The sequence below is a fragment of the Ceratotherium simum genome, chromosome 29 (genome assembly GCF_057802395.1).
Source record: "Ceratotherium simum simum isolate JZ-2026a chromosome 29, ASM5780239v1, whole genome shotgun sequence".
NCBI classification, from domain to species: Eukaryota; Metazoa; Chordata; class Mammalia; order Perissodactyla; family Rhinocerotidae; genus Ceratotherium; species Ceratotherium simum.
In genome coordinates this window covers 30254290-30269432 of record NC_141928.1, presented here as the reverse complement: position 1 = coordinate 30269432, position 15143 = coordinate 30254290, and the positions used below count along the sequence as shown (strand labels likewise).

Here is a 15143-nt window from a genome sequence, read left to right as displayed (position 1 = left end):
TGGTAACCACTAATCTGTTGTCTTTCTCTATGTGTTTATCTTCTACATCAGAGTGAAATCATGCAGTGTTTGTCTTTCTCTGTCTGGCTTATTTTTCTTAACATAATACCCTTAAGGTCCATCCTTGTTGCAAATAGGATGATTTTTTCATTTTTTATGGCTGAGTAGTATTCCATTGTGTGTGTATATACACCACATCTTCTTCGTCTATTCATCAGTTGAAGGGCACCTTAGGTTGCTTCCAAATCTTAGCAATTGTGAATAATGCTCCAATGAACATAGGGTTGCATTAGTCTCTTTGAATTATTGATTTGAAGATCATTGGATAAATACCCAGTAGTTGGATAGCTGAACTGTATGTTATTTCTATTTTTATTATTTTGCAAAATTTCCCAACTGTTTTCCATAGCGGCTACACCAGTTTGCATTCCCACCAGCAGTGTATGAGGGTTCCCTTTTCTCCACATCGTCTTCAACATTTGTTATTTTTTGTCTTGTTGATTATAGCCACTCTGACAGGTATAAGGTGATATCTCATTGTAGTTTTCATTTGAATTTCCCTAATAATTAGTGATGTTGAACATCTTTTCATATGTCTGTTGACCTTCTGCATATCTTCTTTGAATAAATGTCTGTTCATATCCTCTGCCCATTTTTTGATCGTTGTTTGTTTTTTGTTGTTGTTGAGTTGTATGTGTTCTTTATAGGCTTAACTCCTTGTCAGATATATAATTTTCAGATATTTACTCCAAGTTGGTGGGTTGTCTTTCCTTTTGTTCATGGTTTCCTTTGCCTTGCAGAAGCTCTTCAGTCTGATGTAGTCCCATTAGTTTATTTTATCTTTTGTTTCCCATGCTTGAGTAGACATGGTATTTGAAAAGATGCTGCTAAGACTGCTGTCAAAGAGTGTACTGACTATATTTTCTTCTAGGAGTTTTATGGTTTCAGATCCTACATTCAAGTCTTTAATCCATTTTGAGTTAATTTTTGTGCATGGCATACGATAATGGTATACTTTCATTCTTTTGCATTTGGCTGTCCAGTTTTCCCAACACCATTTATAGAAGAGACTTTCCTTCCTCCATTGTATGCTCTTGGCTCCTTGATCGAATATTAGCTGTCCATGGATGTCTGGTTTTGTTTCTGGGGTTTGAATTCTGTTCCATTGAACTGTGTCTGTTTTTCTGCAAGTACCATGCTGTTTTGATTATTATAGCTTTGTAGTATATTTTGAAGTCAGGGATTGTGATGCCTCCAGCTTTGTTCTTCTTTGCTCAGGATTGCCTTTGATATTCGGGGTCTCTTGCTGTTCCTTATAACTTTTAGGATTCTTTGTTCTATATCCGTGAAGACTGTCATTGGGTTTCTGATTGGGATTGCATTGAATCTGTAGATTGCTTTAGGTAACATGGACATTTTAACTATGTTTATTCTTCCAATCCATGTGCATGGAATATCGTTCCATTTCTTTATGTCCTCTTCGATTTCTTTCAATAATGTCTTATAGTTTTCAGTGCTTAGGTCTTTCACCTCCTTCATTAAGTTTACTCCTCAATATCTTATTCTTTTTGTTGTGATTGTAAAGGGGATTCTATTCTTGAGTTCTCTTGCTTCTAGTTTTTATTAGAGTATAGAAATGCAACTGGTTTTTGTAAGTTGATTTTGTACCCTGCAACTTTGCTATAGTTTTTTATTTTTTCTAATAGTTTTCTAGTGGACTCTTCAAGGTTTTCTATATACAGAATCATGTCATCTGCAAATAGTGAGAGTTTCAATTCTTCATTTCCAATTTGGATACCTTTTATTTGTTTTTCTTGGCCAATTGCTCTGGACAAAACCTCCAATAATACATTTAATAAGAGTCGCAAGAGTGGGCACCTTGTCTTATTCCTGTTCTCAGAGGGATGGCTTTCAGTGTTTCCACGGTGAGTATGATGTTGGCTGTGGGTTTGTCATATATGGCCTTTATTATGCTGAGGTACTTTCCTTCTATAACCATTTCATTCAGAGTTTTTATCATAAATGGATGTTGGATCTTGTCAAATGCTTTCTCTGCATCTATTGACATGATCATGTGGTTTTTATTACTCATCTTGTTAATATGGTGTATCTCATTGATTGATTTGCGGATGTTGAACCATCCCAGCATCCCTGGTATAAATCCCACTTGATCATGAAGTATGATCCTTCTAATGTATAGCTGTATTCAGTTTCCCACTATTTTGTTGAGGATTTTTGCCTCGATGTTCATCAGCAACATTGTCTTATAATTTTCATTCTTTGTGCTGTCCTTGTCTGGTTTTGTGATAAGGATGATGTTGGCCTCATAGATTGAGTTAGGAAGCATTCCATCTTCTTCAGTTTTTTGGAATAGTTTGAGAAGGATAGGTCTTAAATCTTCTTTGAATGTTTGGTAGAATTCTCCAAAGAAGGCATTTGGTCCTGGATTTTTTTTTTAATTTTTTATTTATTGCAGTAACATTGGTCTATAACATTGTATAAATTTCAGGTGTACATCAAGGGACGAATGGATAAAGAAGATGTGGTATATATACACAATGGAATACTACTCAGCCATAAAAAACGATGAAATCCAGCCATTTGTGACAACATGGATGGACATTGAGGGTATTATGCAAAGTGAAATAAGTCAGAGGGAGAAGGTCAAATACCTTATGATTTCCTTCATTAAGTAGTAGATAATAACAACAATAAACAAACACATAGAGACAGAGATTGGATTGGTGGTTACCAGAGGGGAAGGGGGGTGGGAGGAGGCCGAAAGGGATAATTCGGCACGTGTGTGGTGATGGGTTGTAATTAGTATTTGGGTGGTGAACATGATGTAATCTATGCAGAAATAGAAGTATAATGATGATGATGATGATGATGATGATGGACTTGTTTTTTGAGAGGTTTTTGATTACTGTTTCAATCTCTTCACTTGTGATTGGTCTATGCAGATTCTCTATTTCTTCTTGATTCAGTTTTGGGAGGTCGTATGAGTCTAAGAATTTATCCATTTCTTCTAGGGCATGCAATTGTTGGCATATAGTTTTTCATAGTATTCTTTTATTAACCTTCATATTTCTGTGGTATCTGTTGTTATTTCTCCTCTTTCATTTCTAATTTTATTTATTTGAGCCTTCTCTCTTTTTTTCTTAGTGAGTGTGGTTAAGGGTTTGTCAATTTGGTTTATCTTCTCAAAGAACCAGCTCTTAGTTTCATTGATCCTTTCCACTTTTGTTTGTTTGTTTGTTTCTATTTCATTTACTTCTGCTCTAATTTTCATTATTTCCCACCTTCTTCTGACTTTGGGCTTTATTTGTTCTTTTTCTAGTTCTGTTAAGTGTAGTTTACTTATTTGAGATTTTTCTTGCTTGTTGAGGTGTGCCTATGTTGCTATGAATTTCCCTCTAGGACCACTTTGCTGCGTCCCATAAGAGTTGGTATGATGTATTTTCATTTTCGTTTGTCTACAGATATTTTTTGATTTCTTCATTGATCCAATGGTTGTTCAGTAGCATATTGTTTAGTCTCCACATGTTTGTGATTTTCTCAGATTTTTTCTTGTAGTTGGTTTCTAGTTTCGGAGCATTGTGGTCAGAAAAGATGCTTGATATGATTTCAGTCTTCTTAAATTTATTGAAGCTTGTGTTGTTTCCCAAGATATGGTCTGTCTTTGAGAATGTTCCATGTGCACTTGAGAATAATGTGTATTCTTCTGGCTTTGAATGGAATGTTCTGTATATATCTATTAAGTCCATCTGGTCTAGTTTTTCATTTAATTCCACTATTTCCTTGTTGAATTTCTGTCTGGATGATCATCCAATGGTGTAAGTTGGGTGGTGAGGTCCCATACTATTATTCTGTTACTGTTAATTTCTCCCGTTAGGCCTGTTAATAATTGCTTATGTACTTCATTGTCCTGTGTTAGGTGCATATATATTCATAAGTGTTATATACTCTTGGTGGATTGTCCCTTTTACCACTCTTTACTGCCCTTCTTTGTCTTTCATTGCCTTTTTCATGTTGAAGTCTGTTTTGTCTGATATAAGTATGGCAACACCTGCTTTCTCTTGTTTGCCATAGGCTTGGAGTATCTACTTCTATTCCTTCACTCTGAGCCTGCGTTTGTCTGTAGAGCTGAGATGTGTTTCCTGGAAGCAGCATATTATTGAGTCTTGAGTCCAGCCACTCAGTGTCTTTTGATTGTAGAATTGAATCCATTTACATTTAGAGTGATTGTTGATATATGAGGGCTTAACACGGCCATTTTAGCTCTTGTTTTCCAGTTGTTCTATATCTGACTGCCATTTCAGTTTCGTGATTTTCTATAGTGGTGTTCTCAGTTTTCTCTTTATTTATCATTTGTGTCTCTTTCATAGTTTTTGTTTAGTGGTTACCATGAGGTACGTATAAAAATCTCATAGATGAGATAGTCCATTTTCTGATAGCCTCTTATCACCATTAGCCTAATCAGCTTCCAACTCTTACCTCTTCCCTGTCTATGTCATTGTTGTCAAAAGTTATTCTCTTTTGTGTTGTGAGTTTATGATTAAAAGGAAGTGTTTATAGTAATTTTATTTATTTTTGTGTGTGTGAGGAAGATCAGCTCTGAGGTAACATCCATGCCAATCCTCCTCTTTTTACTCAGGAAGACTGGCCCTGAGCTAACATCCATGCCCATCCTCCTCCACTTTATGTGGGACACTGCCACAGCATGGCCTGACAAGCAGTGCTTCGGTGTGCAGCCAGGATCTGAACCTGGGCTGCCAGTAGGAGTGGGCGCTCTTAACTGCTATGCCTTGGGGCCGGCCCCTGAAATTTTCTGATTTTGTCTGTCTATTTATCTCTTTGCTCAAGGCTTTGTAAAACTTTTCCTTTTTCTTTCAGGTATGAGGGTCTTCTTGATCATCTCTTGGAAGGGGGGGTGGTCTTGTGGGGATGAATTCCCTCAGCTTTTGTTCATCTGAGAAAGTTTTTATTTCTCCTTCATATCTGAAGAATAGTTTCACTGGATAGAATTTTCTTGGCTGAAAGTTTTTGTCTTCCTGTATTTTGAATATATCATTCCACTCTCTCCTGGCCTGTAAGATTTCTGCTGAGAAATCTGCTGGAAGCCCAATAGCAGTTCCCTTCCAGATTATTCTCTTCTGCCTTGCTGCCCTTAATATTTTTCTTTGTCATTGACCTTTGCCGGTTTTACTAATATATGCTTTGAAGGAGGTCTTTTTGCATTGATGTAATTAAGAATTCTATTGGCTTCATGTACTTGTAATTCCAGTTCCTTCCCCAGGTTTGGGCAGTTCTCAGCTATTATTTCTTTGAACAAGCTCTCTGCTGCTTTCTCCCACTCTTCTCCCTCTGGAATATTTATAATCCTTATGGTGCATTTCCTAACTGAGTTGGATATTTCTCAGAGAATTTCTTCAGTTTTTTTAATCTTAGTTTTCTCTCCTCCTCCACCTGAAGAATTTCTATATTTCTGTCCTCTAAATTACTAATTCTGTCCTCCATAATGTCAGCTCTGTTTTTTAAGGATTCTATATTGCTTTTTATCTCATTCATTGTGTTTTTTATCTCCAGTATTTCTGTTTGGTTTTTTTCTTTAGAGTTTCAATCTCTTTTGTGAAGAACTCCTTCGTCTCATTAATTTTATTCCTGAGTTCATTGACCTGCCCTTCTGACTTATCTTGTAACTCATTGAGTTTCTTTATGATAACTATTTTGAATTCTCTATCACTTAGCTTATAAATTTCTGTGTCTTCAGGGTTGGTTTCTGTCTTGTCATTTTCCTTCTGATGTGGAGTGTTAATGTATTTCTTCATAGTGTTTGATTAAGTGGACCTTTTCCAGCACATAATCATAGTATCTGGTCGCAGATTCCATCTGCCACCACTGGAGGTTGGGGGCAGGAGCTGTGTTTTCTGAGCCTTCTTTGTCCTCTGGGAGTTGTGCCCATCTGCTGGAAGTTGCGCTGATAGGGCTCATCTGTGTTTGCTGGCCACTGCGGCTTGATGGGTCTGACATGCAGGCATAGGCACTCTGGTGCAGATCCACTGCTCTGACTGACAAGCTGAGCTGGTGCTTGAGGTGGGAGGGGAGATGAGGGGCACTTTCTTTCACATGCGTGAGCCTGCTCTGCACTCACTGATGGTCCCCTTGGGCCACTGGTCTTGGTGGGAACACCCAAGCAGGGGCTGAGCTGCCCTAGTATGGAGCAATCCCAAGGGCTGTGATGCAATTCTGAAGGTGAAAGTGTTCCCACAGAGGCCTGCCTGTTCCCCCATCTCATCCAGAGTCATACGCCAGCCACTGTGCAAGGACCCATGCCTCAGATCACTGCCACTGGGAAGGAGGAGGAGATTCACTCACCTCCTTCTGCTGTTTCCTAGGGATCCAGCATCCCCACCTTCAGACGTATGGCTGTGTGGATCTCTCAGATATCCTATGGTGCTGTGTGGGTGTCCTCTGTTGGCTAATGAATGTCCATTTGGTTGTATCTTGGTGGGGAGAGGCTAAAGGAACAGCTCACTCCACCATGCTTCTGACTTCACTCCACCAACACAGCCATTGTTTGAGAACACTAAGTAGAATCTCATCCATTGGGTCAATTCTTTTTCCCTCTAGGAATATTTTTAAAGCTAGGTAGAATACCTTGAGGATCGAGAGGTGTTTTCTAAATTACATTCTTTAACTTATTTACTATAAAGAAGATCATCTACTAATATTTACTATTTAAATATTTTTAAAATAAAGTCATTTCCTTCATGCTCTTTGGTGCACAACTCAGATGCATGAGTTGACCTCAAATTTCGTTTATGGAAAATATTGACCCTATTTGGAAATTCACCAATTGAAGAGGAATGACTTTTCTATGGACGGAATTAAAAAATGGTCTCTTCTGTATGCAATGTGGTTGCTTGTATGTCTATACTCTAAGGAACACAAAACTGATTACAATACATTTAGACAGAAATCTCACCTCCAAGTCTCACCAGAATTCGCTTTTGCACTATCAATCACAATCCTACACACAATTGAAGCACCAGTGGCACTCTCCAATGGTATTGGAGACAGACAGTCTAAAAGGCCTTGCTACTCATGTGTGTTCTCTGGACAAACAGCGTCAGCAGCTTCTGGGTGCATGGTCATAAGTGCAGACCTTATAACCCACTTCAGACTCACTGATTCAGAATCTTTTACAAAGATTCCCCATGTGATTCATCTCTATGCTAAAATCTGGAAGCACCCCACGAGATAGGTGGTTAACCTCCTCAGAAAACAGAATCACCTGGAATGCATGATTTACAAAAGATGCCTGATCCCCATTCCTTAGACAACGTGATTAATTTGGGGAGAGCAATAGAGTGTAGTCTAACAAAAGGGATTTAAACTCAGAAAATGCACATTTGAATAGTAGCTTGCTCACTAAATGTGTTTATATATATATTTTACACCTATGAAATTCATTTTCCTCAGAGAATTATAGAGATTATAAAATGAGTAATATGTGGGAACATATTTGTAAATTATAAAACTGTAAACCAATGGTATTGTTCATTATTGGCATGGTATAAAATCAAATAGATTTTTGAAAACAAATTAAGCATGCTTTCTCCAAAATAAAGACATTTAAAGTGGGGTCTGAGGATCAACTTAATCAGAATTAACAAATGATTTTTAAAAATTCTAATAGTTCTTCCCTGCCTCAGAACTTATGCATCACAATCTCAGAAAATGGAATACAGAAGCCTGTATTTTTAATAAACTACCAATGTAATTATAATGTTTCTTCCATCCCCTGCCACATGAGCTACAGGAAGAATTCAAAAAGCAAAACTCACAGCTACGACCATGACTCCAGCTAGTGCTGATGTACTTGTTGTCCCTCCTACTCCAGGGATCTCTATCTTCATGTTATAATAATATACAGACTCCCTAAACCGACATGCAAGTTTTCTCTTCTGAATTACTCCAGGTATAAGAAAGTAAATGGAAAGGATGAATTGGAAAGAGATTGAGTTCATTCTGCAGGGACTTTCTGAGTACCCAAGAGCTGAAAAACTCCTTTTTGTGATGTTCTTGGTGATCTTCATGGGGAACAGCACCTTGATTATCCTAACTTTCCTGGATTCCCACCTCCAGATGCCCATGTACTTCTTCCTTGGTAATCTATCTACTAGATTTGGTACACATCCTCCTTTATTCCCACAATGCTGATACACTTCCTATACAAGAAAAAAACCATCTCCTTCACTAGATGTGTTGTTCAGATGTCTGACTCCTTCACGATGGGCTCCACAGAGAGTGTGCTCCTAGCACTCATGGCACATGACCGTTGCATGGACATCTGCAAGCCTCTGAGCTACCCCATCATCATGAGCAAGGCACTTTGTGTTCATATGGCAGCTCTCTCCTGGGGATTGGGTTTTCTCAACTCATTGACAGAAACTATTCTTGCAGTACGGCTGCCCTTCTGTGGAAAAAAATGTCATTAATCATTTTGTTTGTGAAATATTGGCCTTTGTCAAGCTGGCTTGCACAGATACTACCTTGAATGAGATTACTATAAATGTTGGGCAATGTAATATATTTGTCTACCCCATTACTGTTGATTTGTATACCCTACATTTTCATCCTTTCTACTGCATTAAGTATCAATTTAGCAGAGGAAGAAAAAAGGCCTTTTCCACCTGCTCAGCCCACAAGACAGTGGTGATTGTGTTTTATGGGACAATTCTCTTCATGTATATAAAGCCAACGTCTAAAGACTCTGCTTTTGACAAACAGATTGCCCTATTCTATAGAGTAGTCACACTCATGCTCAATCCTATTATCTATAGCCTAAGGAATACAGAGGTGCATGGAGCTATGAGAAAATTGATGAGTAGACACTGGTTCTGGAGGAAAGGATGAGAAACTTCACTTTGAGTTCATGCACAAAGTGAGCTTGTATATTGGAGGCAAAGGTTTTTAATAAAAAGAGAACAAAAGAAACAAAAGCTATATGTAGAATCACAGAATAACAGTTGCAAAGAAATTTCAAGATGATAATCTAACTTTGTCTTTTTATGAAAATGACTGCTATAAAATTATAGGGACAGGGACCTGTCCAGTGGTGCACCAGTTAAGTGCACGCACTCTGCTTCGGTTGCCTGGGGTTCGCATGTTCGGATCCCAGGCGTTCACCAACGCACTGCTTGTCAAGCCATGCTGTGGCGGCTTCCCTTATAAAGTAGAGGAAGATGGGCATGGATGTTAGCCAACGGCCAATCTTCCTCAGCAAAATAGAGGAGGATTGGCATTGGATGTTAGCTCAAGGCTGATCTTCCTCACCAAAAAAAACAAAAGAAAATGTAGGGACAGCTAGTCTAAGAAGTGAGAGTAAACTTTTAGAAACAAGAAAAGAATTGAAATAAAACGTTTCTAACAAAATCCAGTGTATGTGTCTCCTTAACAAATAAAACATGTATTTTTCAGTCCCCTTTTTGAGAAAACTATAAATGTTCATGTTGTTCTGTTTGTTTGTTTGTTTGTTTATGTTGATTTTCTTTTTTATCCAGGGACTTGATCTGGCCCTAACCTCATTTTTCAGGTACATCTTTCCCCTTCTTCTTCCCCCTCTCCATGCTTCCCCCACCCCCTTTGCACATCCTGTGCTCAGTTAACTATGTAGCTGTCCAATTAGATCATGTTCTTTAACACCTGAGGACAATAGCATACGCTACTTCATCCCCATTATCACATTTCTCCTTCTATGGTGACATCTTAGCAACATCACTAAACACAATTCAAGTGCTATATCTTCTGCAAAGCCTTCCAAAATTTACCCAGAGTTAGTTATTCCCTCCTTTCCACTGTCTTGAACTTTACCTTGGTTATAGCAGTTTTCCTTTTATACTCTACTCATTTGTTAGCTTTGAAATCTCCCCAGTGGCAGAACTCTCTGTTCTCTGTATGATGTACAATGTCAAATTAATTAAGAAGTGTATTAACTGTTGAATTAGTTAATTAACTAAAATTTTAAAAGATAGTAAAATATGGTCCAAGTACTTGATATAACATGAGGAGATAAAAGAACTTGAATTTTGTATTATTTCATACACTAAACAACAAACCCAAAAGCTTTTTGTAAAATACCACCTAATTTTAAATGTATGGGAAAATAAGGGCAGGAAAAAGATTGAATGAAATATACTGAAGAGGTCGTTTGAGCTGGATAAGACAGAAATCATATCAGTGTATACTATTCTTTAATAAGTAATTGCTGAGAAAAATATATCAATTGTATAAATCCTTGTTAAAGAGCACTGATAATTTCACTCTTCCAGAAGCAATAGAGAGTCTCATTTTAAATATTTTTCTTAAACAAATTCCCTTTACATTGTTAGTGAATAAGAATATATAGTTGCATTTTTTGTATAATCTTGTATCACATATATTTGTATGATAAATAGCTGATCAGCCTGATACACTGTCGTAGTCTGAACTGGATGAGGAGAGCGTCTATGCTCAAGGGCCACCCAGCAAAGGTTTACTACCCCATTAGTGTTCAGGAGAGCATCCTTGCATATTCTGGCCAGCATGATGTTTTGGAGATTGATTGGGAATAATGAAATGTTAATGTGGAAGGGAAGCCCAGTTCATATTGTCAGAAGACAAGCAGAATGGAGGGACATCTAGACATGGAATTGCTCAGCACAGGTTGTCTGAGTCCAAGCAAAATGAAAGGTGCATACACACAAGAGAGGGATGTGGATGCCAGCACCTGATTGAGGATCACGTACAAAGGAAGGCACCCAGGAGAACATAGTAGAACACAGCAGGGAAAGGAAAGTGTCAACCTGCCAGGAGAAGGAGTAGGCCAGGTGGCTCAGTGTGAGTGTCAGAGCCTGAATAGGTGAGGAAGACGTCCACAGTAGAGTGATTCAGATCTTGTATATATAAGCCTGAGAGGTGTGTAGAGTGAGTCACTGAAGAAAGACCTGAATGGAGGGAGAAGGGCACACCTGAGGAGGGGAAAATGGTCAAGTGTGTCAGCACCAGATCAGGCTGAAGAAGGCATCCTTGAAGTGGGACGACCTTGCCTGAAGTGTCAGGTCCCAAGTAACTTAGAAAGGATTTTACTGTAGGGACAGTGGGGTGATAGAGGGTAATGTGAAGCAAAAGAAATGGGAGATCCGTTACATACAGGGGCTAAAACAAGTAACAAGTAAACATCTTAGATATAATGAGCACCAGGTTTCTCACTGTCAGAGAAGCAGTTACAAAATGGAAAGGGGGAAACGAGAATAAACCCTGTGGTGTTGGATTAGAATTGGAAATAGTCTGAACTCATGGTTTTCAATATAGGTAAATATATAGAGTGATATACTCATACAGAGAGGAAGATAAGTAGAGAGATGATGGCTAGACATAAGTATATGTATAGAAAATAATATGGATGCAAATTTTTGTAAATGTGTGTGTATATACACCTCCATACATACATACCTATAAAACCATGCATTTTTTCCCCATCTATGCCCAGTTAGAGGGCCTGGGAACAGTGATATGCTAATAGTAATTGTACATCTAGTACCGTATCTTGATTTCTAAATGCAGTTTTCCACTAAAAATGAACCAGGACTCATTCTAGAAATGCTGCAGGGAAAAATCTTGATTCTAAAAGTCATGTACATTGGATATAGAATTCTAGATTGGCAGTTTTTTCTTCCAGTACTTTAATGGTGAAAGTCCACTGTCTCTGGCTTGCACTGTCCATGGGAAGACTTGTCATTCTTAGAGAGGAGCAAAGATTTAGCTCAAAACATAATATACCTTTTGTTCTGGTTTTAAGCAACTTTATTATGATGTGCTTTAGTGTGGTTTTCTTCTGTTTCTTATTCTTTTGGTTATTGAGCTTCTCGTGTCTGTATGTTTATTGTTTTTAACAAATTTAGAAAATTTCCATCCATTATTTCTTTAAATATTATTCTGACAATGGTTTCTCCTTTTTGGACTCCAAATACCTGTATATCAGACCACTTAAAGTTGTCTGACAGCAGTTAATGGTCTGCTCACTTTTTTCAGCCTTTTTTCCTTTCTGTGTTTCATTTTCAAGAGTTACTATTGCTCTGACTTCAAGTTCATCAATCTTTGCTTCTGCAGTGTCTAATTATTTTAATTCCATCCAATGTACAGTGGGTACATTCATATTAGATGCATTCTTCATATCTAGATCTTAGATTTTATCATTTTTAAACATCTTCTATATCTTTCAATGTAATCTTCTATATCTCATATGATGTACTTGAATTTTTCTCTACCTTCTTGACTATATCGAATATAGTTAGAGTAACTTTTAATGTCTTGTCTAGGAATTCCAACAGTGTCATTTCTGTGTCTTTTTTTAAAATCTGCATTCTTTTTTCAGCTTTATTGAAGTAAGATTAACAAAAATTGTGTCTATTTAGGTTGTACAACATGACTTTTTTAAGGTGTACAATGTGCTAATTCTATGCTCAGCCTTGTGGGAGCTCTGAAAATCATTCCATCTACTCCTGGGTGATTCTTTCTCAGGCCCCAGTTAGATTCCTCACCACCTGCCCTGATCAGGACTCGGTTGAAGACTCAAGGGGCATCCCTTTAGATCTCCAGAGCTTCTGTAGCTTCCTCCTCTCTGGTATTTTGTTTTTAAAAACTAGCTGCCTTGTTCTCCCTGTCCTCTCAATTCCATCCTTTAAACTCAGGGAGACTCCACATGGGTTCCCTCTCCCTGTCTTACTACCTGGAAACTCACTCAATGAAGTAAGCTGGGAAAGTTATAGGGCTCACTTCATTTGTTTCTCATCTCTCAGGGGTCATTGTCCCATGTTGCTTGATGTCTAATATCTAAAACTTAGTTTTTAATTTATTTTTTATTTTATTTTTATTATTTCAGGTAGAAAGGCAAATCTGTTCCCTATTAATCCATGTTGGTCAGAAGCAGAAATATAAATCCTCCCAACCTCTCTATTTTCCCTAAAAGCAATTTTTTTGTATATTCTAGTGTGGGTGGCTATGAAGCAAAGCTGGAAGAGAGAGAGATAAAGAGAGAGAGTGAGAAAGAACTTGGCGTACCTTATGCTTCTATCCCTAAGTACTGCCAGGGTGACAGACCTCGCCTTGTAATACACTAGTAGATGTCACTCAATATATTTGAAATAACAGGTATATCCAAACTAAAGGAAGCTAGACTCTAGCCAAGAAAAAAAGATCAAACACTGATTGTATCCAAGTGATAAGCCCATCAACCCAGCTGAATGATGGTTGACTTTTGGAATTAGCAAACAAGAACTTTAAAGTAATTATTATAAATATATTAAAATAATTGTTATAAATATATTAAATAAATTATTCCTATTTCATAGAAGAGGAAATTAGACTAGGATGTTTAAGAAATTGCCTAAGATCACTCAGCTTGCGTAGAAACCAAACTGCATTTCTTTACTCCAGATCCCAAGTGCACTCTTCTTTCCCTTGTACCACAGCTCAGACCAATTATAGGAAAACATAGTGAACTATTTCATAGAAATTTGTCTTAGACTTCTCCTGGACAACATCATACACACCTAGGCGTCATTTTTTATAACTGTGCAAGGGAATTCCCAATGCACAGCTGTAGTCCTGATTTCTCTCCTGGACTTCACTAGTCTGTCTTCCCCTGGAAGTCTGAGCATCAACACATAGTCAACTAGTCAACTAACTTACATCCTTATCTTTGTGAAGTCATCATCCTTATGCTTCTCCTCTCATACAATCAATGGCTGCATTGTAAGTTCTTTACTTAGACCAATGGAATAATCTTTCATGACTGTTTGTCCATATCTGAGAGATCCTCAAATCCAACCTACAACCCTGTAATTCCCATATTCATCTTATCTTCTTCACCTCATTGCTTTCTGTTTGAGTCTTCTTTGCCTCTATGGGCACTGTTGCAATGGATCTCTAACTCATCTCCCCATTTTCAATCAATCCTCCATTCTGTCACAAGACCAGTCATTCTAACCTAAGAACTTAACCTGACCACTTCACAGGAGTGCAAGAAAATCTTCGCTGACTTTCCATTTTCTACAGAATAAAGCTCAGTAGTACAAGATTCTTGACAATGGTTTGGCCTCCTCAAACCATTTCATCTTCATCTTCTAAATGAATGCTAATCAATAGTCCTAAAAGGATCTTTCCCTTCCCCAGCCTTTGATAACAAAAATTAGCAGCAATTCGTTGCTGGTTTTGAATTCATTTTCCCATTTGATTGTCACAGAAACTCATCAGTAGACATTCCTGTATCCATCTTCCAAATGAAGTAATGAAAGCACAGAGAGGTCAAGTTTGGTTTTCCAAGGTCACACAGCTAAGAAGTGGAAGAGTAGGAAATTCAATCCTGAGTTCTTTGGTTGTAAAGCCCATGATTTTCCACAATACCACATCACCACTCCTGTTGCAGCAATAACTAAATTGACAAGTATTATTAACATTGTGAATTTTTCCACAAACTTTATTTCCTCAATTTTCCACATATTTTTCTTTCTTCAACAGGAGTATATAGAACATTAAGTAGACTAACATTCTTTGTGATTTTAATTGAGAACAAGGCTTTTAAATATTTTATTGTGCCAATGAGGGTTCAGTGGAAAGTATAATGAGCAGGATTTTTTGAATTAATATCCATTACCATCTGAACATTGCTCCTCACTTTGTTCACAAACCTTTTATTTGTCATGATATGTCTGTATTGCTTCTTCAATATAGAGGTATTCTATGTGTTGACTTTAAAAGGCATTGATTATTTCTTATGTGAAATATACCATTAACCTTGACTTCCAATACTTCCTTTTCATTGTATTTAAAAAGTAATAAGTAAGCTGACCCCACCTTGTCTTACATTTATTAAAATAACCAATTATGAAATATAAAAAGGACAAATCACAGGCTGTAAAAGAATGAGAGATCCATGGTGATCTAGTGTGTGTGCTGCTGAAGTTGACTCAAATTTGGCAGAGAAAACCACAATACTAACACCTATGAGCCTATCAAAAGCCTTAAGAGGTCATCACAAACTGAAAGCACCATCATAAGCTTATAGATATTTAATGAAGTAAATGGCAAAAAAGTAC

At 37.5% G+C, this 15143-nt stretch overlaps 1 pseudogene; it reads left to right on the top strand.

Annotated features, from left to right (window-relative positions):
* Nucleotides 1–7998: 7998 nt before the first annotated feature.
* LOC101400058 (olfactory receptor 13C7-like) lies at nucleotides 7999–8922 on the top strand (annotated as a pseudogene).
* Nucleotides 8923–15143: the final 6221 nt, after the last annotated feature.